We start from the raw sequence: 23,049 nt of genomic DNA on the forward strand, positions 1-23,049 counted from the left end.
CGCTTCCAGCCCAGCCCCGGCCCCGCTGCCAGCCCAGCCCCGGCCCCGCTTCCAGCCCCGCCCCCGCTGCCAGCCCAGCCCCGGCCCCGCTGCCAGCCCAGCCCCGGCCCCGCTGCCAGCCCCGGCCCCGCTTCCAGCCCAGCCCCGGCCCCGCTGCCAGCCCAGCCCCGGCCCCGCTTCCAGCCCCGCCCCGGCCCCGCTTCCAGCCCCGCCCCGGCCCCGCTTCCAGCCCCGCCCCGGCCCCGCTTCCAGCCCCGCCCCGGCCCCGCTGCCAGCCCCGGCCCCGCTTCCAGCCCCGGCCCCGCTGCCAGCCCAGCCCCGGCCCCGCTGCCAGCCCCGCCCCGGCCCCGCTTCCAGCCCCGCCCCGGCCCCGCTTCCAGCCCCGCCCCGCCCCCGCTTCCAGCCCAGCCCCGGCCCCGCTTCCAGCCCAGCCACGGCCCCGCTGCCCGGCACCTCCAGCCACACACGGACGCTTCAGCTGCCACGCCGATACGACCGATAAGCACAGCACCTCCAGCCAGCAGTGCAATTCGTTCGGCTACTGCAGTTCCATCCTAGGAGCTTTCGGCAGCTACACCTCCTACCAGCTCTGTGTCCACACAGCCCCCGTCTGCACCGCAGCCACAGCCGTGGACACACAGCAGAGACATTTCAACAGCTGCCGTGTCACCACGGCATGTACCCCCTATCATCACTCTGATAACACCACTCAGAGGATTATCACAACAATCACACGATGCTGAACCATGTTTCCCGTGCCATTTCAGCGAAACAAATACGATTTTATCTCCAGAACAGAAAGAGGGCTTTCTCAACTATACGTGGACACCTCTTCCATCACAACAGGACCAAGCACGTGTTATTAATAGTGACGTCTCGCATCGAGACATTCCATTTCATGCACATTCTTCTCGAACTTCTCAGGGACATTCAGCTGATTTTATGGGACTTTTTCATCCTCAAATGCCTGCTCAACACTTCAGTGAGAAGGATATAGTGACCAGCACAGCTTCAGAAAGCATTCCTCTATCTTCCCAAGCTTCATCTCCTTTTTTTACAACAACCAATACAACTCCAACTTCTCATATGCCTTCTTCACAGCTTCGAAATCCACAACAGGCATCTGATCCCTCATTTTTCCACCGTCGCTTTCAGCGTTCGGATGACTTTGTTCGTCACCTTTATTTCCGACTCAGAGAACGTGCAGATTATCTGCCTCCAGAGGTTGCAGCACTGGGTCCCCACCCCTCACCCATCCCGCATGCTGGCAGTACCCTACCCAGATCCACTGCACCCTCTCCTCCAGTGGCCAGATCACAGCCACCTGCGATGGCAGGTTCAGCCACTCCTCGTTTATTTCCTTACAGTGCACAGCCGCAAATACCGACCCCTATTCCTCATCCAGGAGGGGGAGAAGAACATGGAATAATAATAAAATAAAAATTTAAAGTTGTTTATTTTATATTAATTTTTTTTAATTTCATAAGAGAACTACATACCCCATGACATTTGAGTTTCAATTATTAATTCAGTTAAGGTTCTCTTTAAAGTTTGTTTCATCCTCTCTACCCGTCCTGAACTCTGTGGGTGCCATGGGGTATGTAGTTCTCTCATAAAATAATAAAAAAAAAAAAAAAAAACAAACAAACAAACAAAAAAACCTTTAAAATTCTTATCCCTTAGACCCTATGTTTCCCACCCAGCATGAAGCATACTTGCTTTCTTCTGTGTTAATGAGTTCTTTTGAATTTATAAATACTTGTATTAGCGGTGATGGCGCCCGCCCGCGGAGTGATCCGCCGGAGGGACTATTTGTGATGCGCTCCTGCCCGCGGAGGGATCAGCGCTGATGCCGCCCCGCCCGCCCAGCTGCTCTCGCTGCCTTTTCCCGCTCTCCCCTCTGCTCCCAGCGCTTCTCCTGCAAAGGGCGCGGCTTTTCCTGGGCTCTTTTCCTGCCGGGCTGCAGCGAGCGCTCCCCTCAAGGAGCAGGGGCAGCTTTGCTCGCGGCGGCAGCGATTCAACAGAGCAGGCCCGGAACAATTCCTGCTTAGCCGGGCTTTGAGCACATTCCTGAGCCAGCACCAGCAGCAGCGAGTGAGGCAGCGGCACATGAAGGAGGCTGCGGCTCTGGCCGGGCTGGGGAGGGGTTCCTCTGTAAAAGAAGAACAGGGAGAGACAAACCAGAAAGGGCAGGAAAAAAAGAAAAAGCCAAGACAAACTAAACTTTTTTTAAAAAATAATCTGGATCCAGAGGGACTTCTGGCTGGAGAACTTCCTGGGGAGCAATCCTGCCCCTCTGGGAGGCAATGCCAGGGCAACTCCAGCTGAAACCTGCACACAAACACCACAAAGATTTCAGATATTTGCAGGAAGCATCCACTTAGCAACTGCTGCTTAATAATTTATTCCCTTTCCCATTAAATGGTACATTCAGTCCACAAGACTTCAACACCTTTCTGGTAGTTTTATTTACAGTCTGCAACGTGTTCTGTAAAACACAGGAGTGCACACAGACACACACGCACAAACATTTAAAGAAGTACAGTTTATTCCAAAGGAAGTCTACGCACTACCTTTTCCGTAAAAATTATAAAAAATACTTTAGTTACTGTATTTTACCTAAACCAAGATACTTGAGAATTCTTCCACAAGTGATGCCCCCTCCCCACAAAGGGCACTCCGACAAGAAGAAATTCAGGAGACTGCATCACCAAATAAAATCCTAATGGCAACTGCTTCAATCCCCCAGAAGAACAACGAATTCCCACTCTGCATCCAGCAATCCCTGCTCTGCAGCCTGTCTGCATCTGCTTTTGTAGGGCTTGTGGGGCTTTTGCATTCACTTCCTTCTCCAGGGCAGTTCCCACAAACAAAGAATGACTGAATTTCTGCAGACTGTCACTCGGCAATCCTGCATTTCACACATGCAAAGGGAAACACTTTCCTTTGAGCCCTTTATTTCAAGGAGTCTCTTTTTTACTGAGCATCCAGTGAGAACAGTGCCCAGTTGTGGCTGTTATTATTTCTCTGCTTTTGCTGCGTGGCAATATTGAGCTGGAGCTCTGCAGAACACCCACTGCAGCCCTTGTCTCACTGGGGCACACCGAATTGACAAAAAAAAGGCACAAAGATGAAACTCCTAAAGCAGCAGCAGCCCCAAGTCACTGAGCTGCTGCTTCCCACCACCAACACTCTGTGTCTCAGCAAACACTTCCAACGCACGAGCCAAGGCCACAGGGGAGTGAAAAGCCCAGAGCCTGCGGGCAGGACAAGCACTCCATTGATCAGTAACAAACCAACACAGCTCAGCTGGATGGTGCACTTAAGACTGGACCTGGAAGCATCAGGAAAAGCCATTGGAACACAAGCTCAGCAGCACAGAATCCATTTGGCACCAGCTGATGAGATGGGAGGCTCTGTGTGGGACACGTTGTGCATTCAGCTTCAACTATGCCACAGCTCCACAGCAGCGCTGAAAAACTTCTGCTTTTAACAGCTGGAGAGGATTTTCTCAATGGAAGTGAAGCTGTCATTAACAGAGGAACAGCACACGATGCACAACATAACCTGCAATAAAAAGCTTTTGCTTTCCAGCATGTAAGCATCCAGGTTACTGGACTTCAGCTCATGGAAACGAATCTGATGATAGATTTTTTTTTAATTTTTCTTGGAACTAAAAAAGTAAAATTTTCCATAAAAGGATAAAGTACAAAAATACTCTCTCAGTACATCTCAGGAAGCCATTTAATACCTTCCATGTCCTAGGAACAACTAGGCAAAACACTTGGAAAGTGTGAGCAGTAGAAATGTTGACCATTGAATGTTTGGCAGCCGTGTGCTCCAGCCCCTGGGAGGGGCTTGTCCCCCACTCCACACCAGTCCTGCAGCTCCCCAGCTATTTCTTCTTCTTCTTCTTCGGGGGCTCATCCTCAGAGCTGCTGCTGCTGCTGCTGCTGCTGCTGCTGCTGCTGCTGCTGTTGGAGGAGCTCGGATCCGAGTCGAAGTCGGAGGAGGAGGAAGAGCTGCTGGAGGAGGGGGAGGAGGAGGAGGAGGAGGATCAATTTGTTGCCTTGAAAATTTCCAGGCCTCACCACCTAAGATGAATTCCTGTGCCCTCCCTCCCTTTCCCACTCCTGGATGAGTGGATTTTGGCCATTTGAGCAACGGCAGAGTGGCCCCAGGGCATGACATAGGCCAGCAGGACTGCAGAGAGGGGCAGAGAGGGAAAGCTGGCCAGGATCTCATTCCCAGCCCTGAGCAGGGGTTTTACTGGCCTGACTGTCCTGTACTACCTGAGCTCTGGGGACAATGAACCAGGCTCAGTCCCTGCCTCACCACTGCAGCAGGAATTCTGTCAGTTGTGACCAAACTTGTCCAGTGAACACATCCTACAAGCTCCTTCCTGGGCAGTTATTAATAAGGAAAACCAAGAGACTGTAAACAACCTTAAAGCAGGATACCAAGCTCCAGCCTTTTCTTTGAGAAGCAAATATGGCTAATTTGTGCCTGCTCAGAATCAGAAGGAGCAGCTGATCTCCTGGCAAGAGCCCAGGGTGGAGCACGCAGCAGAGCTGGGACACTGTGGTGGGGTCCTGCCACGTTCCTCACCATGGGGCTGCCGAGTCCCTGGGAAGTGCCCGTTCATTGGGTCACCCTGCTGCCAGCAGTTGTTTCCCACTCCACATTAATGTTTCATCTCCGGCATTTCAAATGCTTTGCATTTCTGTAGGAGCAGGGAGCCTGTCTCCCATGGCAACAGCACCAGGAGTCCAGGACAGGAGAAGGAGCTGAATGGGAGCACAAACTGGAGAGGTTTCTCACCACAGCTCAGCTGATTGCTGTTACTGAAACCCAGTTCTTGCAGTAAATCAATCCCAAGTGTTTGCTCCTCCATTCTGCCACAGCTCACCTCAAATACCACTGGATTTGGAGCCTTTCAGTGGCCAGGGCAGCTCCAGGTGCCCCAGGCAAGACCTTGGTGGAGACTTTCCCTTGTCAGCAGTTTGCCAGGGGACCCTCAGAACACCTATCCTGTTGTTTTCATCCATGGAACTAGTGGGATTCTCAACCCTGCAAGAGGCAGAAGCACCAGCAATCCTGGCCCTTCCTCACTAGGACTTTCAAAATAAGCCAAGGTCTTCTGTGTCTGTTCAAATTAGCTTTAAAGGCACTGATTTAACAGAGAGGGTATTCCCCCCCTCCTGAAATTCATTGGGAATTAGAAATGGACACAAAATAAAAATGAATGATTCCTACTCCTCCATCCCTTACTGTTCTCATCAGTCCACAACACTTGCCCCATGTGACAGAAAAGAGAAGGCACACTCAGGTTAGGGTTAAACTGTGTTTACGTTCTCTTTTCAGGCCAAACTAAGGAAGCACATCCAAAACCCCCGTGCTTCAGAGTTGGTGCATTTCCTCTTCAGGCCGCTGGAACTGGTAAATCTTATTCCCAGGTCTCACTGGGAACTCCTTTTATTTCTAGTTCACACTTACAAGTAGATAGATTGTGCAACAGGGTTGGAAAACTGCTCATACCTGGCCACAGCTTTCTCAGGAACTTCCAGAAGCGATGCCGGTTGTTCCTGGCCTCTGATCCGGTTTGAAGCTTGAAGTAAATACAGGAATCCCAGCAAATATGAATCCTTCCACCGGGTCAATAAGGCATTACTGTGAACAAAAGGGGCAGCCAGCTGGAATCCCCACTGGGAATCTGTCTGGTCTCACCTTCAGGCAAATACGGCTCAGTATTTGCACTGAAAATGCTTGGAAGCAGAAATCCCAACTTGGAAAAGGAGCCACAAAGGAATAGCAAGATACTTTCCATTTTTTGAAGTGTCAGCTTCTGACACTTCACTCGTCTGTAACAACAGCTCATTTGTAGATCAGCTCTTCCTTTGACTCCAATCCAAAAAAATCTCATGTTCCCTTGAACTGTCCAGTCTCCTTCAAAGACTTAGGTTGATGTTTCTTGCAGTGACTGTGCTGATCCAAGGATCAGCTTTGTCTTCGCTTCCTGCTCATCTGTGTGTCCCTGGTTTGACATTTTGACCGTTTCCTGCAAGTTCTCTCCTCTTTGTGTGGTTTGTGTGTGACTCAGATCATCAACAGCTGCAGTGGCCCCGAGCTGGCCCCGTCTGTCCTCAGCCCACTGCTTTGTAAAGACACCACCGATTTCCTGAGAGGACACCTGACACCCAAAGAGATAAACCTCTGGGATTCCCTGGGGGAGACATGGACCAGATCCAGGTAAGGACAGAGCTGCCATCTCCCCAGGCTCCCCACGCAGACGGGATGCTTGGATTCCCTGATGCTCCTGCTTCTTCTTTCAGGGGATGCCCTGAAAGACACATTCTTCGTGAATGTCACCTCATATTCCCACTTTCTGTCCTAGAGCCGAGTGGCCCCGAGACACGAATGTCCCCACCTACATCCCCAAATTCCGCAACGGCTGGGAACCACCCACAGAAATCTTCCGTGGAGCTCCCTGGGAAATAGACATTGGACACTTGCAAGAGGAAGGTTAGTCCTGTGTCCCTGTCTCTTCACTCTCCCTCCCCCTTTTCTGGAGAAATGGAGCTGCAGGGGTAGTGGTGGCATGCAACAAGTAGTTGGCTCAAAACTCAGTTGGATCTGGTTGCCCCAGTTAAATACAGAAAGCAAATGAGGCTGGAAAAGGGCAGCAATAATGAGCCTCTCCCAATCCAAGGCAACAGCACCCTACAGCGTAACTGAGCTCCAGGGACACAGGCTTCCCTGGAGAACACCTTGACCAAAATCTGCCAGACCATGACTCATCTACCACTATCCCTCTCCTTTTCTCCGATCAGCTTTCCCCTTTCCTGGTAACACTGACTCCATGTCTGCCTTTCCAGCTCTCCTCAGCCAATGGATATCCTTACTGGAACTCCTCACTCAAGCGTGGCCAGACGGCTGAGCAGACACAGGTCGGGGATGCCTTCAAACAGAACATCACTCCACATGGAAATAGGTGATGGATCCGCACGCCCGGAGCTTTGGCTCCCGCCTCGGAACCTCATGAACGCACACGGACACGTACAGTGACACTGGGACGTTTGGGCATCCTGGAGACAACTCCCTGCCACTGTTAATAACCACCAAGGGAAGACAAAGATCAGCTGAGGGGTTATTCCCATAAGCACTGTCTGCTGTTTAACCCCCAGCAGCTCTGCAAGGAAAGGAATCGCAGGTGTTTTCCACCGCAGGAGGCAAAAATATTGACTGACTTCATCAGTCCATCCATAGGTCTTGTTTCCCAACATCAGCCCAGCAAAGTGACCTTAAGGATCAGGTGCCAAAGATGCTGCACTGCGCTTTGGCTCTCCATGTGTGTAGAGACGCTGGAATCATGGAATCACAGAAGGGATTGGGTGGGAAGGGACCTTAAAGATTATCCCGTTCCAACCCCCTGCCATGGCCAGAGACACCTTTCACTATCCCAGGTTGCTTCAAGCTCTGTCCAGCCTGGCCTTGGACACTGCCAGGGATCCAGGGGCAGCCACAGCTTCTCTGGGCAACCTGTGCCAGGGCCTCAGCACCTTCACAGGGAAGGATTTCTTCCCAATATCCCATCTAAACCCACCCTCTGGCAGCGGGAAGCCATTCCTCCTTGTCCTTTCACGCCAGGCTCTTCAAGTCCCTCTCCAGCTCTCTTGGGGCGCCTTTAGGCACTGGAAAAGGCTCTAAGGGCTCTCCAGAGCCTCCTCTTCTCCAGGCTGAACATTCCCAGCCCTCCCAGCCCGCCTGTGTAATGCTCTAGCTCTTGGAGCACTTCCTGGCCCTTCCTGTCTGATATTGCGCTGGTTTATTAAAGGAAATTCTGACTCTTTCTGCTATCTCTGTGTATTTATCTCCAAAGGACTGTGAGTACGGAAGAGTCATCCCCTATGTTCCTCAGCTCTTCTTTGGGGAACTCACCTATAAATGGAACTGCAGAAATGGGGAGGGAGGAAAAGGAAACAGGATGTGAATCGAGCACCTGCATAGTGACCACAGATGTCCACTGCTAGACAGACACTGATGTCAGGCAGATCATGCCCTCCAAATAGTGCTCAGAAAGAGAACAAGTTTGGGATTTCTGAAACTGCTCTGAATTGGATTTGCTTAAACAGATGTCATTAGTAAAAGCAATCAAAGAAAGAGTTTTGATCCCTCTTCCAAGCTGATGCCACTTATCATGTATCTTCCCTGCATTCTTCTAGGGAAGCTGTTTTTGATGTTGTCCTGTCCTTCTTTTTATAAGGGAGCAAAAATACTTTATTAAGTATTACTCTTTCAGTTTTGTTTCCTCTCCTCTTCTGAGATACAGTAAAGTGAACATTCAGCAGAATAGTTTTGTATTTTTTGAACACAATTCTTCTTTTATCCAACTGAGGCCCTTCTGTGATCATGAAAAAACAGAAACTGTTGTGAACTACAGTTTACACTCATAAGAGGTTGACATGGGTCTGTTCTCCAAGGTTATTCTTAGTTCAACTGCTGTGTAAACTGTTGATGTCACTGACTGGAGGCTGCTCTTCAGGACATTATAGATATGATAATTATATGACAGAAAATGCAACATATAGTTGAATCTGACCTTCAAGTTCACTAGCTTAAAAAAGGAAAAAAATGTCTGTAAGAAATTTGCTGCTTTTCCCATTACTAAGATGTAATAAATGCCTTCAAGTTTATACTCAGTCGACAGCATATACACATGGACAGCAGTGCCCATCCATCTTCAAGCTAGGGTACATTTTAAGTGTCAATGATCACTGCCTCCAGAAAGCATTTTTGAGACAAAACAGGCAAAGTCTTTTGCATATCTAGACAATCATCCAATACTAGGATCTTCACTCTCACATAAACACTTCATGTTTTTCCACAGAGGAATCTGAGATAGATTTTTCTGAGAAATAACAAACCACCAAAACTTAATTAAATGACAAACAAGGGAAAAGCACCACTTCCTCACTCAGCACATTTTCCTTGATTTTCATTAAGCATTCAGATTTACAGATGCTGATATTGCCACAAGAGCAGTTTTTTTCTGGTTTAACTTCCTCTTCCAGTAGAGCGAGCACAGCTGCAAAATGCAAGCTCACTTCTAGGCTCTCTTACACATCACCAGTTTACCACATTCCAACCAGTCACAGCTGTGCAACACCCCGTCAGGGTACTGGGATTACTGCAGTGTCACAGACAGTTTAAGTGAGGCTCATGGAGCTGTACAATTTTAACTATGTTTTATATGTATAATTAAATGATGCATGACATGGAAATAAGCCAGCTGTACTGAAACTGAACAAACTAACTGCTCTGATGCAACAGTTAAGCATCTCATCAGTTCTAAAATGAAACAGGTTTAAAGCAAAAACAATATAGAGAACAGAATGCTTGACACTGTTAAATAGCATGGTCAAAGGATAATTTTTGAACATTAAGGAAATGCACTCACCCAGTCAAATTTTCAAAAGAATTCCTGGCACCAAAATGTTCTCTGTTTGCTTTTTCACCATGTTTTAAGAATGGATCACTCTGGGGGAAGAAAATCCTGTGCGCAAAACACTGCGTGAAACTAAACAATCCTTAAACATGGCTAATTTCCATGTGGAGCTGATGATTTAGCACTGTCATCCTTCAGCAGAGGAGAAAGAACTACCTGTCTTTAGTTTACTTAGGTAAGATGAAAAAAGTGAAGAGCGTGAATTTGATCTTGCTTCAATTTACTTCAGTGGAAAAACTCTTGCCATGACTTCAGTGAGAATGAGACTGCATCTTAATTCATTCTATATGGAGAAAAACAAATCAGCTGAGAATAATGCTTTTGTTTATTAGATGTAAATTACTACCACAGTCGTTTTTAACAGTGCTAAGTAAATCCTGCTTTAAAAGCCAAACGTTGCCTTCAGTCCTGCTTATTCCTCTGTACTGTGTCACAATGCAGGATTCCTGGTCCTCTGACCAAGTCACCGCTGTCACAGTAAGCATGGCTTGCTCTGGGGAATGGCCACATTCCCACACGGGAATGATAGATGTTTGTGGATGTCACTGGTGACAATGTCCAAATCTGGGCTAGGGCATGCCCCCCAGCCAAGAAACTAGGGTGCACACTTTTGTAATATAAATGCATTCACTGAGAACACAGACTGCACTTACTAAAATGTCCATGAAAAGCAGCCAAGTAAATCAAATCAATAGGGTTAAATTTGCAATTAGGATTCTCTCTTTCGGCAGGAAAATTTTAGGATAGCCACAAATTGAGAAAAATTTGCTTTTTTTTCTTCTTTTTCTCAGAAGGCAATCAACCTTCTGGTCTGGCTATTCTTTACTTCTCCCTATGAAGTAAAATCTAAAAAGACACACACACGATATTTATGGAAGGACCTCCCAATGCATTAGGAAAAATTATTACTCAGAAGATCAAACAGAAACAAGACTGTCTACACTGTATGAATTAAACATACATGAATTAGGACACTGAGCCTTCCATTCTTTAGTAACAGAACTGATGCTGTCCTGAAAATGACATTAATGAATTAGACTGGTATATGAAAACCTTCTGCATCTGCTCTAGAGGTTGGAATGAGGATGTTAAATGAGGCAGCAGACAACAAGGACGTGCTGCTTAGGGAAGCTGAATATCACTTCTGTGCTTGTGGAGTTCTGCAGTTTGGATGAAGGTCACAGGTTATCTCCAGCTACATGAAAATGAGTGATAAATACACACTGTTGGTCTTAGACTGAAAGCAGTACTGGGCAAAGAGAGTCAAAATATGGAATATTACTCAAAATCATCCCCTGGTTTTCTAAAGATCATAATCTTCTATTAGAAGACAGTTTGTTACCTTCTCCTAATATTAAAGCTGTAATAGTAAAAGCACCTCAATCTTGTAGAAGTATCTAAGATACACAGAATAAGTAAGGTATATGCAGTGAGAGCACCCTAAAAACATCACAAGAGGAGTGACAATTTCTGGGATAGTAATGACATGAACGAGTATCTAAACGTTAAGTCTGAGTGAATAAGAGAATTTTTCAACTAATGGATCAGGGAAAATGTGAAAGGATGAGATATGTGATTAAAGATCATAGTGTATTCGGTTAACACAGGTGGAAAATATATGACTTTGATTCTGTACTACAACATATTTTAATTGATTTGTGTGTAGTTTTAGTTTTATACATGCACAATTTTTTAGAACACATCTTTAGACTGGGACAAACAATAAAGGAAATCCATTGTATGACTTTACATTGATCCCAACATCACTCACTGGAATATCTTAACATTTCCTGCACAGATTCCCATTCGTTAAGATGACAACCTTGAGAAGAAGGAAACCTATAACTGCCATTCAGAGAAGGTCTAAAATTTCAATTGCTGTTTGAACACAAAGGAGCTTTGACATGCTGTGGTTTATTGAAGCACTCCTGCAGTTATAGACACATCTTTAACCACCCTACCCTCTCCCTCTTCCTCCATCCACCACTGATTGATGCAACTGGAAGCTTCAGTAACTGCAGAGCAAAGTCCCGCTTACTTCCAGCTCTCCTGCCCCAGCAAATGCTCAGCTCTTCTGGGAAGATGGAGCTATGCCATAAGCACATTGCACCTGAAAGGAGATGAAACCTTCCCTTCAAAGACACATGTGACCAGGTTTTTGGAACTGCCTGATGTGGCCAGTTCTCATCTGTTTTCCATAAAGAAGGAAAAGAGCCCTGTATTCTCCTCTTCATGAGAGTTCAAGTATGAATTCCAAAGAACAGAGATGCCAGGACTTGTCAGTGACATGACTAACAATTTTATGAGAACTGGCAAAACAGTTCATTTCTCCTACATCTTATTCTCAGAAACCTTGGAATTGTTTTGTCTGAAAGATTTGGGGGGAGGAAGGTGGACTTAATTCTCACAACTATATTAAATATTCAGTACATCTGATATTCTGTTGTCAACACGCAAAATATAGTTTAATTATGATAAGCCATACTGGAATCATTTACAATACATAAATGTGAAAAAACAGCATTAAATTATTTCTTGTTCCATGTGGAAAAATATACACCTTCCAACCCCCCAAGAAAGTAAGACAAGGCACAATAAATTCTGGTAATTCTCTTTCTTCTGACTTTTCAGTTCCATCACAGCTCTCAAAACTAAGATTTATGTGCTGTTTTGCATCTGTACCTGTTGTTGATTTTCCCCCCCTACAGGGATATAGGTGAATAAGTTTGGACAGGAAACGGTATCCCTCAAGCCAAACTGAAAGGTTTATAAAGTTGCTAAGAAAAGTTTGGGTCAGGGCCTAAATATCAATCATCTGCTCACTGTCTTTTTAAACGAGCTCAGGCATTTTCCCAACTGTTCCCAGCAGGTCTCTGCCACTATTTTAAACTAAGATTTCAGCCATTTTTTTTCCCCTGTGTTGACCTCACTAATTTTTCTTTCTCCCCCTCTTTACCTGCCAAAGGCATCCATCAGGATTTTGCCAAAGGCTATCTGCTTTTGAAGTTGAGAGGAATTCACTAATCGTGAGTGTCAAATCCACAGTAAATGCCATGGCCATATGGTATATGCTGCTTTTGGGAATTAGCTCAAAAGGCCTAGCTGTGAGAAGGCCAGCTGTATGTCAGGAGGGTTTTACTGCTAACTTTCATAACTCATGTCAGCTCTTTCAGTTTCTGTATGCATTGGCTTCAGGGAGTGCAACTGTTCCCTGAATTTATAAAAATGTTGTCAAGATCCCTTGATCTTGCTTCCTCTGTCTCTCTCGCACAAACACATCCAAACACATTTATATACACAGTGGAATAGCATGCACAGTGGCATGCAAATCTAGCAAAAGAGAAGCTTGTAAATAAATAGCATGTCATTCTGCTTACTCAATACATTTCTCTGGGTGTTAAACTCATGATAAACATATCATAAGCCCCGATGAAGGCTCTACAGCCTGTCCCATCACACCATCCTGAGTGTAACTCTGCAATGCATAGGAAGACATAAGTTTGAAAAACAGAGCAGAAATAGCTCCCCTAAGGGCAAGGGGCTGACATAGCTGAAACATAACTAACTGGAGAGCATTTGTTTTCACTAAAGAAGGAAGTGTCAGTGACACATCTCTGTGCCTGTGGAGGTGTACTGTACATGCAAAGCAAAAAGAAATCCACCTTCTTTAAAAAATTGGCCATTAATACATAAATATGTCTGTGTTGAAATCCCTCAGACGGTACCATTCTTAACAAGAACTACACACAAGACTAAGAAATTCTGCAGAGAATCACGCTTTTGTGATCCAAAGAGGCAAGGAGAAAGAAAACCACATATGAAGAGTTTAACATACCCACTTAGTGATAGAAAAAGAATTATTACAAAAATAAATGTCAGTCCCCTTGAAACACTTGAGTCAGCGCTCTCAACTTTCTCTGATGCTGTAGGAAGGTGTGAATGTCCTCCATGTGTCACATCATCCGCACCAGCCACACAGGAATGTCTCCAATGCACCTCAGAGCCTTTCAAGGACCACTCCCCTCTAATTTATGTATAGTCTGTTAACATCCTCTTGGAGCAAACAGAAATAATACTTTTAAAAGACATTTATACTTCAGAAACATGTGCCCCGACACAACAAAAAACCCAGATTTTAATACTGCCCCGAGGCAGAATTCATCCATCTTTAAGGCTTCTATTATGTATTTCCTGGTTAGTAATACAAAAAGAACTGCTGGCAGTATCACATCGAAACCAAAGTGGCAGAATCAGAAAAACTACTGAAAAGTTTACCTTTATAGGAAAGCTTCAGTCTTGGGATATTTTGTTTTGACGTTCCAGTGACTGGAAGGAACAGCATCGCTAAAGACAGCAGGCTGCAGGCACGTGGCACTTGCAAAGCTCTCATTCTGCTCTCCTCTTCTGTATCTTCTTTTGTACTATGGTGAAATATCTCCCCACTTTTCAAACAATCCAAGTTTTATCTGGAAGAAAAAAAGAAAACATCTGTAGATCTGCTTTACTGCATAAGCAACAATTCTGTAAGCAAGCCAGACCTATTTCTAAAGAGCACCTCAGTTAATTTCTTTGCTACGAAAGTATTTTTCCTCTAGTACAAGTAAATATGTTTTGTTTCTTTAATACTAAATTTACACATTTTGACATTGGAAAAATATGTAAACTTTTCAGACACCAATGTCTAGCCTAGCTAACGTTTAAGCACAAATTAAATTAATGCAGTATCCATAAAAAGAACATTTGACATTCAAAAGTGACCATGCAACTTGATAGTTAATACCAGTCCATTGGATATCTTACATGTTTTATAACTCTTTTTGTCTCAGTACAACAGCTATTGTGTGTTTATGCTATGACTAGAATGAACTGTAATGTCTCAGATGCCATGGGGGTACAAGCTGAGTTAACAGTGAGTACTTACCCATCAAAAACTAAACTAAGAAAACTGGAAAGAGCAAGCAGTTGTGTTTAGTTTTAATAGAGAAAAATGTCAAAGCGGATGATGGATTTAAAAGTGCTTTCAGTATGATATTTCCAGCAGAACAACTGCCTCAACTCATCCACCAAAATGTCCTATAAACTTTAATGAGTGTTTCAGGCTGGGGTCAATAGGCTGATACGGGATTTTGTTAGCACAGTGTGCAACTAAGCCAGCTTTGCAACACTTTTCACTTAGTAAGAATCATTCATATTCCATAAATCTTGAAGTGTTTTACAACTGAAAGCAATTATCACTGCCCTTATTTTCCCTATGCAAAAACGGAACCATAAAGCTGCAGCGAACCTATTTCCTCAAGGTCACACAGCAAGCACAGTAGTTGAAAAGAAAACAGCAACAGCAGTCCTGCTGTCCTTTGTACCCAGCTATCAAGGATCCCTTTTGCCCAATAACTCGACTTTTGCACATGAAATTATTTGAAATGGCATCTTGAGTTCTGAAGGCAAAACTTCATGGTTAATAAATCACAGAGATCAGAGTATGAAAATATTTGTGAGACCAGATCCTTCCCCCTGCAAGTGCCTGATGCTAGAGGTCAAGGGAGATGGCTGGTGAAATGACAAATGTCAGTGTTTGAGTAATGCTGTAAAACCAAGGAGTAAGGAAATGTTATGGTTAGTCAAGAGATTAATGGCTCATGATGTGCCATGAAAATTCTTTTCTGAAAGGTACTGGAGCTGCCTGATTAAAAGAGCAATCCTAGTGCCCACATCAGCCAGCACTTGCACAGACACCAAAGGAGAGGTTCCTTGCAAGTCCATGAGAGATGCAGCACAGCTTGTGGCCCCTGAGCCTTTCCACCGGTCTGTTATTTGAACTCCTGCAGCACTGGGTCTTGCAATTCTGTGAGCTACAGCAGCACCCAGAACCAATTCGGCACCTCCTGATACAGGCAGTTCATCCTTCCTGGCATGAAAGGATGGAAACAGAATCCCTTCCGTTCTCTCTGACACAGGAAATCTTTCTCAGATGAAACTTGGGCTTTCTGAGCCTCCAGACTTTCGCTCAATAGCAAAAGACAAGGAAGTGTGCAAGAAGAGCATGATGGTGAAAAAGAGGGAAACAATGCGTAAAATCCCCAAAGCATAATTCCTATTGCAGAACACTAAGCTTCTTTCTTCTCAGTCCCCTCTTCAACACTCATATTCAGTGTCTGAATGCACTACTCTTGGCCAAGTGTGAGTACATGTTCACAAAACGACATGGAGAGAAAACAGACAAACATGAAATGCCTGTTTCATCTTTCTCTTCCCTTTATTACAGTATCAGATCCTAAGAGAACACCCTTACTTCTTCTGTGCCAACACATCTATCTGAGGGTGGACCACGAAGGACTAAAGTGGATTAGACTATCCCAGGGTTAAATCACCTTGAAGAAATTTATTTAGAGGTGAAAAAGGGGAAAAGAAGGAGAGGGGACGAGGGGGAAGAATATATAAAGATGAGACACCAGCCCTGTTCATCTTCAGCAGGATGATAGTGACAAACCATACTTCAAAAAGAAGCAATTAAGAGGGAGCCAGTCTCACTGCAAGTATGTTGAGAAGTCACGGCCTGAAGGTCTGGGCCTCAGCCAACAGGGAACTCACCAAAGGATATGGGGCTCATTTTCTTGAGGCAAATTACTGTGAAGAATCAGGACTAAATTTGACTAAAAAAACAGTTGCATCATTGCACTGTCATTTGCTGAATTGATTGAGAATCAGCACCAAACTCAGCCCTTCGGCCATAGCTCACAACCTCACTTTTTCATGTAGGCTTTTTTTGCTAATGGGAACCTTCCTTTTTTCTTGGTTGGGTTTTTTTTCCCCTTTCCCCTTTTATTTGAATAATGTCTGTGAAAAACCATTTGCTTTCACGAGGCGGTTAGTTTACACTGGAGGCAGCAGCTCTGTGAGCTCGAGCCAACCCTGTCCTGTCTTTAGATTCATTGCAATCTGGCCACATTGTCACATATATTTTTAGTTTATGATGATCCTCTAATACAATTCCAGCTTCCACACAGAGTCCTTCCAACAGTCTAGCTCAGGTTAATGAACTTCAGGACACTTCTCTTCTGCAGGAATTTCGAGGCCCAGGGGGTGGCTGTGCCCAAGAGATTTGCCAAAATCCGCTACGATTTCACCGCGCGAAACGCCAGTGAGCTCTCGGTGCTGAAGGATGAAATCCTGGAGGTACGTGACCGCTCCTGGAAAAGGTGTGTCCCCCAGGGGCAGGAGAGAGCTCGGGATAGCAACAAGCACCAACTCCATTTTCCCTGGTGGTATCTCAGCAGTGACACAAAGCTTTGCTCAAACCCAAAGCTGGAGCAGGCTGCCTGTGCTGTGTCGTGTCATTTCCTCAGCTCAAAGACATCGGTCCCATTTTAACCACAGTGAGGAGGGAGGACAACAACTCGCTCTAGAGCCCTGCTCATCCCCCGCTGGGTCGGTTCCTTATCACCACTTCCTCCTCCACGAGGATTTGTTTTCTCTGAAAAGCACCTTTCTCATAACCTTTCTCTTACTGCAGCACTGTTGGCAGCTGGACAAGGTGGGACGTGACTTGGGCTGACACTGATCTGTGACCTGAGGAAAAGGTTTCTCTGCAAAATGTGGCTTTTTATTTATTTAATTATTTATTTTAATGCAAAAAGACATCAGAAACTCAGTCATTAGGAAAAAAAGGTCTGGAGAAACAGGGACATTATGTAGGAACTATGAGTTCTTCAGCACGCAGAGGTGCTCTCCTGTTCATCCTTACGATACATTCTGATGCTTTCCAGGAAAAGTTTCAGTCCTGGATTGCATCTGAGAGCAACAGATCTGATTAGAGCTCCTGGCCTCAGTGATGTCCTTCTGGCAACTTCACCTTTTGGATGGTTCGGCCCCGCTATATCCTGGTTGTTTATGCCTGAAATCCCATTTTCCCACAGCAGATTTATTTTTGTCCCTCTCTCAGGTGTTGGAAGATAATAAGCAGTGGTGGAAGTTGCTCAACCGGAGTGGGCAGGCCGGTTATGTTCCGTACAATATCCTGGATGTGGTGAAACTGGAAGAGCTCAAACAGGTCTGTAGTCAGGTAATACCTGACAGGTATCAGCTGCAGGGCACAATCTGCCTCTGGGAATAATGTTGTCATTAGACCTCCCTGATTTCTTAGGATACTATGCACAAATCAGGACAGACCTTCAGAAGTAGACAAAGCCAGGAGATTCCTGAGTCTCCTATGATAAAATTCACATTTTGCTACGATCGTCTTCCCAAATAAGGCCTATCCTTCCTATTTGTGCACCAGCCTCCTGCTTTCCATATTTTTCCACATCAAGATTTTTCTTGGGGGCTAAATTAAAGATGGACACTTCCCTCAGCCAGTTCAGTTCAGCACCAGGAACACGTTACTGGAGTGGAGGCAGATGGAAACACCATCTAAGTGAGAATTAACTGAATACTGCAACTTGCACTGCAGAAATGTGGAGCTGGAGTGTTCTAAACACCCTAGGGAAGCATGGAATTGCTTCCCCATTTTGGTATTGCAGCGTTTGGGCAAAGCCTAAGGCGGCCCAGCAGGCTTCTGGATAAATCCCTGCTAGTTTAATCAAAACGTCAAAAAACTTTCCAGTCCGCTCCAGGCCCTTGGCAGTGGTCCCGCTTCACATCCCAGCTACGGAGCAGTGAGGCTCTGCCTTCCAATGAGATCGAACACGTTTGGCACAACTAGGAATTCCCTTGCGCAAACTTCAGACTTTGCTTTGGGTTCTTCATTCCCAGAAATTAACTTCTTCCATGCAGCTCCACCTGAGGTCTCCCCAGCCCCACATCAGCACAAGGAGAACACGGCAGTTTGTCCCTCCGTGGGTGTGAGGCAGAAAGCTTAAGAAAATTAAAAACGACCAAAAAAAATTCTTACTTTTCTTTCCCTTTCTAACCAGTCTAACCAGAGGTACAAAGGAGACCTGAGCCCCAGGGGCTATGGCCCATCCAGCCCAACCCACAAGCTGCCTGCCAGCTACGCCGGGGATAAGTGGGGCAGTGAGATGTTGTCGCGCCACTCTGCACAGGACGCCAAAGAACGCACGTGTGTGTCCCACTCTGGGCTCCCCTGGGTTTGGGCGCTCGGGGGACCAGACCTGCCCAAGGGGCTCCCCTGCACCTTTTACTGATCACAGCAATGGAGCAGCACTGTGTCTGGAGGCCATTCCAGGCAGGACAAGAGCCAAGAGAGCAGCCCTGGGGCTTGTGACACCTCCGGGGCTCTCGGGCGGCCCGGGCCGAGCAGGGCAATAAGTGATCACCCCATGCCTCCTTCCTCCAGTTCTAACTTCCTCCTCCTCCTCCCAAGGAGAGAGTTTCCTTTCTCTTCCAAAATGTTTAAGTGTGTCTAAGGAACAGCTCAGGTCAATCCCTTTCTCTCACTTCCTTTTGCTCATCTCCCGGCACACACACAGTGCCCGCCTGGCCGCTTCCTTCATGTGGTTCCACAGAATTCCCGGCCAAACAGGAGATCCGCATCACTCCCTCACCCTGCACGTGCTGTGGGGCTCACAGAGCAGGAGAGAGATCAGGGGCCCTGCTCACCTCACCCCTTATCCCACCCTGTCCACTCCTGGAAGCAGGAGCCCTTCTGGGACGACAGGAAGCCCCACCATACAAGGACACAAATCTGTTCGTATCACTGAGTTATTCTCCACAGTCTTCAGGAGTTTCATGGGGAAAGCGATACTGGATGAAGAGTCACTGGAGTTTTCACAGAAGCACAGGATGCCCTGGGCTGGAAGGGACCTTCAAGCTCATCCCATCATGAGTGTGTTGCTCATTCCCAGTTTGTGCTTCCTGCCGCTTCTGTTCTGTTGCGGAGCAAAACCTGGAGCTCTGCGATCAGCAAATTAGTGACTAGAAGCAGCAGAGAGGACTGAAAAGGTCTCAATTCCAAACCTCCAATTGTAGATTCTCACAGAACTGTGCTTCCACATCAGGCAACAGCCAAGGGGTGATGGGAGCAAAATAAATGGCAACACAGGGGCACAGGAAAATGGGAATCACTTTTCTGGGCTGAATTTAAATAAGAATGTTGAGCCACATCCCCATTTGCCTTACAGTTTCCCCACAAACATTTAATGGCATTTTTGACTGAAGACTTGCTTTCATTCCCTACTTGTTTCTACAGAACTTATTCACCAAACGGATGAGCTGAACGACGAGCTGCTAAAGAAGATCACAAACAATAAAATTCAGCCTCCCCACAGGAATTTCAAAGTGGAAAAGCCTCAGCAAGTTTTCGTGCCCCTCACCTTTGAATCCAGCACTGAAGAAGTCAAAGCCTGGCTGGAGGCCAAGTCATTCAGCAAAGAGTAAGATTTGCCCTATTGCCACGTGCAATGCTCGTCCTTCCCTGGAGAAGGAGCGGGGGAGGCCACCGGCACCATCTCACCTGGGACAAGCCACTTGGATTTACTTACAGAGCCTGTGTTGCAAATTAGATTTCAACCCTGTTCAATCCAGGCTCTATAACCAGAATGTTCAGAGCCCAAAGTCACTCCCTTTCTCTGGTATAAATATTTTCTTGGAGATAAACAGTTAACTAACTAAATCCAAGGCCTGAAATGCTACTGGAATTGCAGCTGCCACCTTGGAACAGCCCCAGGGCCCCGTGATATGGTCCCACTGCAGCTCCTGGCCTCCCATCTCCAACTCCTCACCTCTGGCACGAGGCCACGTGCAGCACAATCGTCACCTCCCTACTTTGTGTCTCCCCAGGACCGTGGAACACCTGGGCATCCTCACCGGAGCTCAGCTCTTCTCCCTCAACAGAGAGGAGCTGAAGAAGGTGTGCGGTGATGAGGGAAACAGAGTCTACAGCAAGATCACAGTGGAGAAAAACCAGCTGGAGGTAAGCATTTTTCTGGATAATTCCTGCTGGAATGGGGGCTGTACCAGCAGCGTCAGATAGCTCATTAAACAGGCATTTTAAAAAATACAATTGTGGGGAAAAAAAATGCAACCAAACCTACACCAGCAATAAAACACACGTAAAAATTCCGAAGTGTCTTTTGAGCAAATCTGTAAGATCCCCCTGTTTCCACTAATTAATCTGCTTTTTACTGATATCACTTATCTCTTTGAAACTAGCTCTACTTTTACAGCGTTAATTAAATACTGTCACTTAACTGCAGCTTGAAGTTCAAATCCAAACTGCCTGTTTTGTTTCCATTCCAGAAAAGCAGAGGGGAGTCGGAGCTCCAAGAAATCACGAAGCGCCGCCAGGAAAGGATTGATTCTGCAAATTAAAGTCTCTCTGCTTTATTTCAGCTCTTAGCCCTAAGTAGTGCAGAAAAAAAGGGAATGAAAGCAATGATTCCTGGCCCAGGCCAGATGCAGCAGAGCTCCCCTTGGGGTCCAGCTGCCATCAGAGTGACAATTCCTTGAACACTGTTGGGAAGGGTTGACAATAAGACCATGTCCCACTGGGAAAGGTGTTTTAATTTTGCATGAAGTATTTTTTTTATAACTATATATTTTATACTGAAATTTTCCGTGCATGCGATCAGAGCAGGATTCACACGGGGCTGGATGTACAAGGGCTGGCTTCAAGCAAAAAAAGACCCCCAAAGCTTTTCTCCGAGGGCTGTCCCCTGCTCCCCACTCTCCCCTGGCAGAGCAGGCGTGGCACACAGCACAAGAGAGGCCAGCCTCAAGGCTTGGAGCCTGGAGCAGAGGAATAAGGCTTTAGAACCCTGCAATGGTTTGGGTTTAAGGAAAGGACATTAAAGCTCATCCCATTCCACCCCCCTGCCATGGGCAGGAATGCCTGTCACAAGCCCAAGTTGTTCCAAATCCTGTCCAACCTGGCCTCGGACACTTCCAGGAATGGTGAGTCATGACCTCTCTGGGCAACCTAACCCTTTCTATTTCCATTTCCATTTCCTCCTCAGTGCAGGTGTCCCCTGCAGCCCACGAGGGCTGGTGACAACTGCCTGTCCTTGTCCTGTCCCCCTGTGCCCCCTCGTTGGACAAGGCTAGAATGGCAACACACATTCCCAAAGTCTGGCTGCTTCCTTAAATCCATGGACCAGCTAGTGCTATCTCTGAACAGCTGAAATGAGCTTTCAGTGCCTAGAAATGAGCAGGAATGACAAACAAAGGGATTTGAATCTGGAAATAGGTGAGTTCCACCCGCCCACCGCTGCTGATGCAGAGGCTGGGGCTCGGGGCAGCTGTGCAGCCCTTCCCTGGGGCACGGATCCTGCACTGGAATGTTGTGGTGGTGTTGCCAAACCGGGCCTCAAACCAGGAGAAGATAAGCCCTGACCGTTTGCTCCCGACCCAGGCACACCCACAGCCCTTCCCAGGGTGTTGGTCACTTGTCCCCATCTTCACATTTTCACTGCAAAAAGTCAGCTGAAATGATTCCCAAATAGCTGAAACCCCAAAGCACACTGGGAAAGGCAGGTTTAACACAAATTAAATGGCCACAAGAAAAAAACCCCTCTAATTTAGCACAGGGTGTTGCTCTTTACTTCCCGTTTTCCTTCATAAAGTTATGTGCATTTGTATATAGCAATCTGTAAATAGGGGTGAGGAAAATCCCTCTCCCTAGAAGCAGAATTAAGTGATTATGCTTCCAAAATTTACTCACCATTTCAAAACTCAAGCAAGCAGCGTAGTTCCTGTCCACAGCAAGTTTGGCACATTGCATTTCTAGCTCTGTTTGACTGACAGACCAATCTGATTGCAAAGCAGTGAAGCACACAGAGCTCCAGAGCTGCCCACAGCCCAGGGACAGCTGGGTTTTCTCTCTCAGCACATGCTGAGTCTTGGTCCAAATTTGTGCCTGTCATTGCACATTTAATGGAAAAAGCTTTAAAACAGCATCTGGGGAGCTCATGTCTAAAACTGAGAACACCAGTGCACCTTAGTTTTGGCTTCATTCTTAAGCGTCTCCAATGGATAATCTGTTTTCTTCATTTGAAACAGGACACTGCTCTCACCAGCAGAATTAGGGTGCAGGCAGGGGAGGATCCTGGGTTTAGTCACAGCCCTGCTAGGATCTGAGAAGGGCACTCACCTTGTCAGGGAGGGATGAAGAGGACAATCCTCCTGAGAAGCCCTGGCTCCGGATTAGGGTGGAGATGGGAGGCAGGATGGCAAGCACGGGAGGTGAAAAAGTTTCTAAAATGAAAATAAAAACGAATGTTGAGCTAGGAAACACACCATCTTCTACTCCTGGGGTGTAGAGGAAAGCAAATCACAGGGAATTACAGTTATCTGGGATTTTAAGAGGAGTGTACATGACAGCTCTGTAAAGCCGGGAGCCACGGGAGCACTTCCTAAAACAAATAGCTCAGTAGACCTTATTGCAGAGGCCACTTTTACAAATTTCCACGCGACTGAGCTGTGCGTCTGTTCTGTTTGTACTGCCTGCAGACACTGCTATAAAGTACTGTACATTGATGTAACTGAGCGAAGGAGACAATGATATAACCATGCACTGTACAAGATTTATTAAAATAGTTAAGTTATAACTCCATCTCCGTCTCTTTCACTGGGTTTTCATAATGCTTTGTCAC

The 23,049-nt window shown here is 46.3% G+C and overlaps 1 pseudogene across 1 annotated transcript; it reads left to right on the forward strand.

Moving 5' to 3' along the window:
- The first annotated feature begins 5,364 nt into the window (after positions 1 to 5,364).
- On the forward strand, positions 5,365 to 20,770 carry LOC309585794 (epidermal growth factor receptor kinase substrate 8-like protein 2; annotated as a pseudogene). Its single transcript has 10 exons — positions 5,365 to 5,439; positions 6,101 to 6,249; positions 6,395 to 6,521; positions 6,876 to 6,991; positions 16,567 to 16,678; positions 17,445 to 17,564; positions 18,415 to 18,562; positions 19,650 to 19,833; positions 20,240 to 20,372; positions 20,699 to 20,770. The product of its transcript is annotated as an epidermal growth factor receptor kinase substrate 8-like protein 2 (transcript).
- The last annotated feature ends 2,279 nt before the right edge of the window (positions 20,771 to 23,049 follow it).

This window comes from Coloeus monedula (assembly GCF_965178545.1).
Source record: "Coloeus monedula genome assembly, contig: HAP1_SCAFFOLD_394, whole genome shotgun sequence".
Lineage (NCBI taxonomy): Eukaryota > Metazoa > Chordata > Aves > Passeriformes > Corvidae > Coloeus > Coloeus monedula.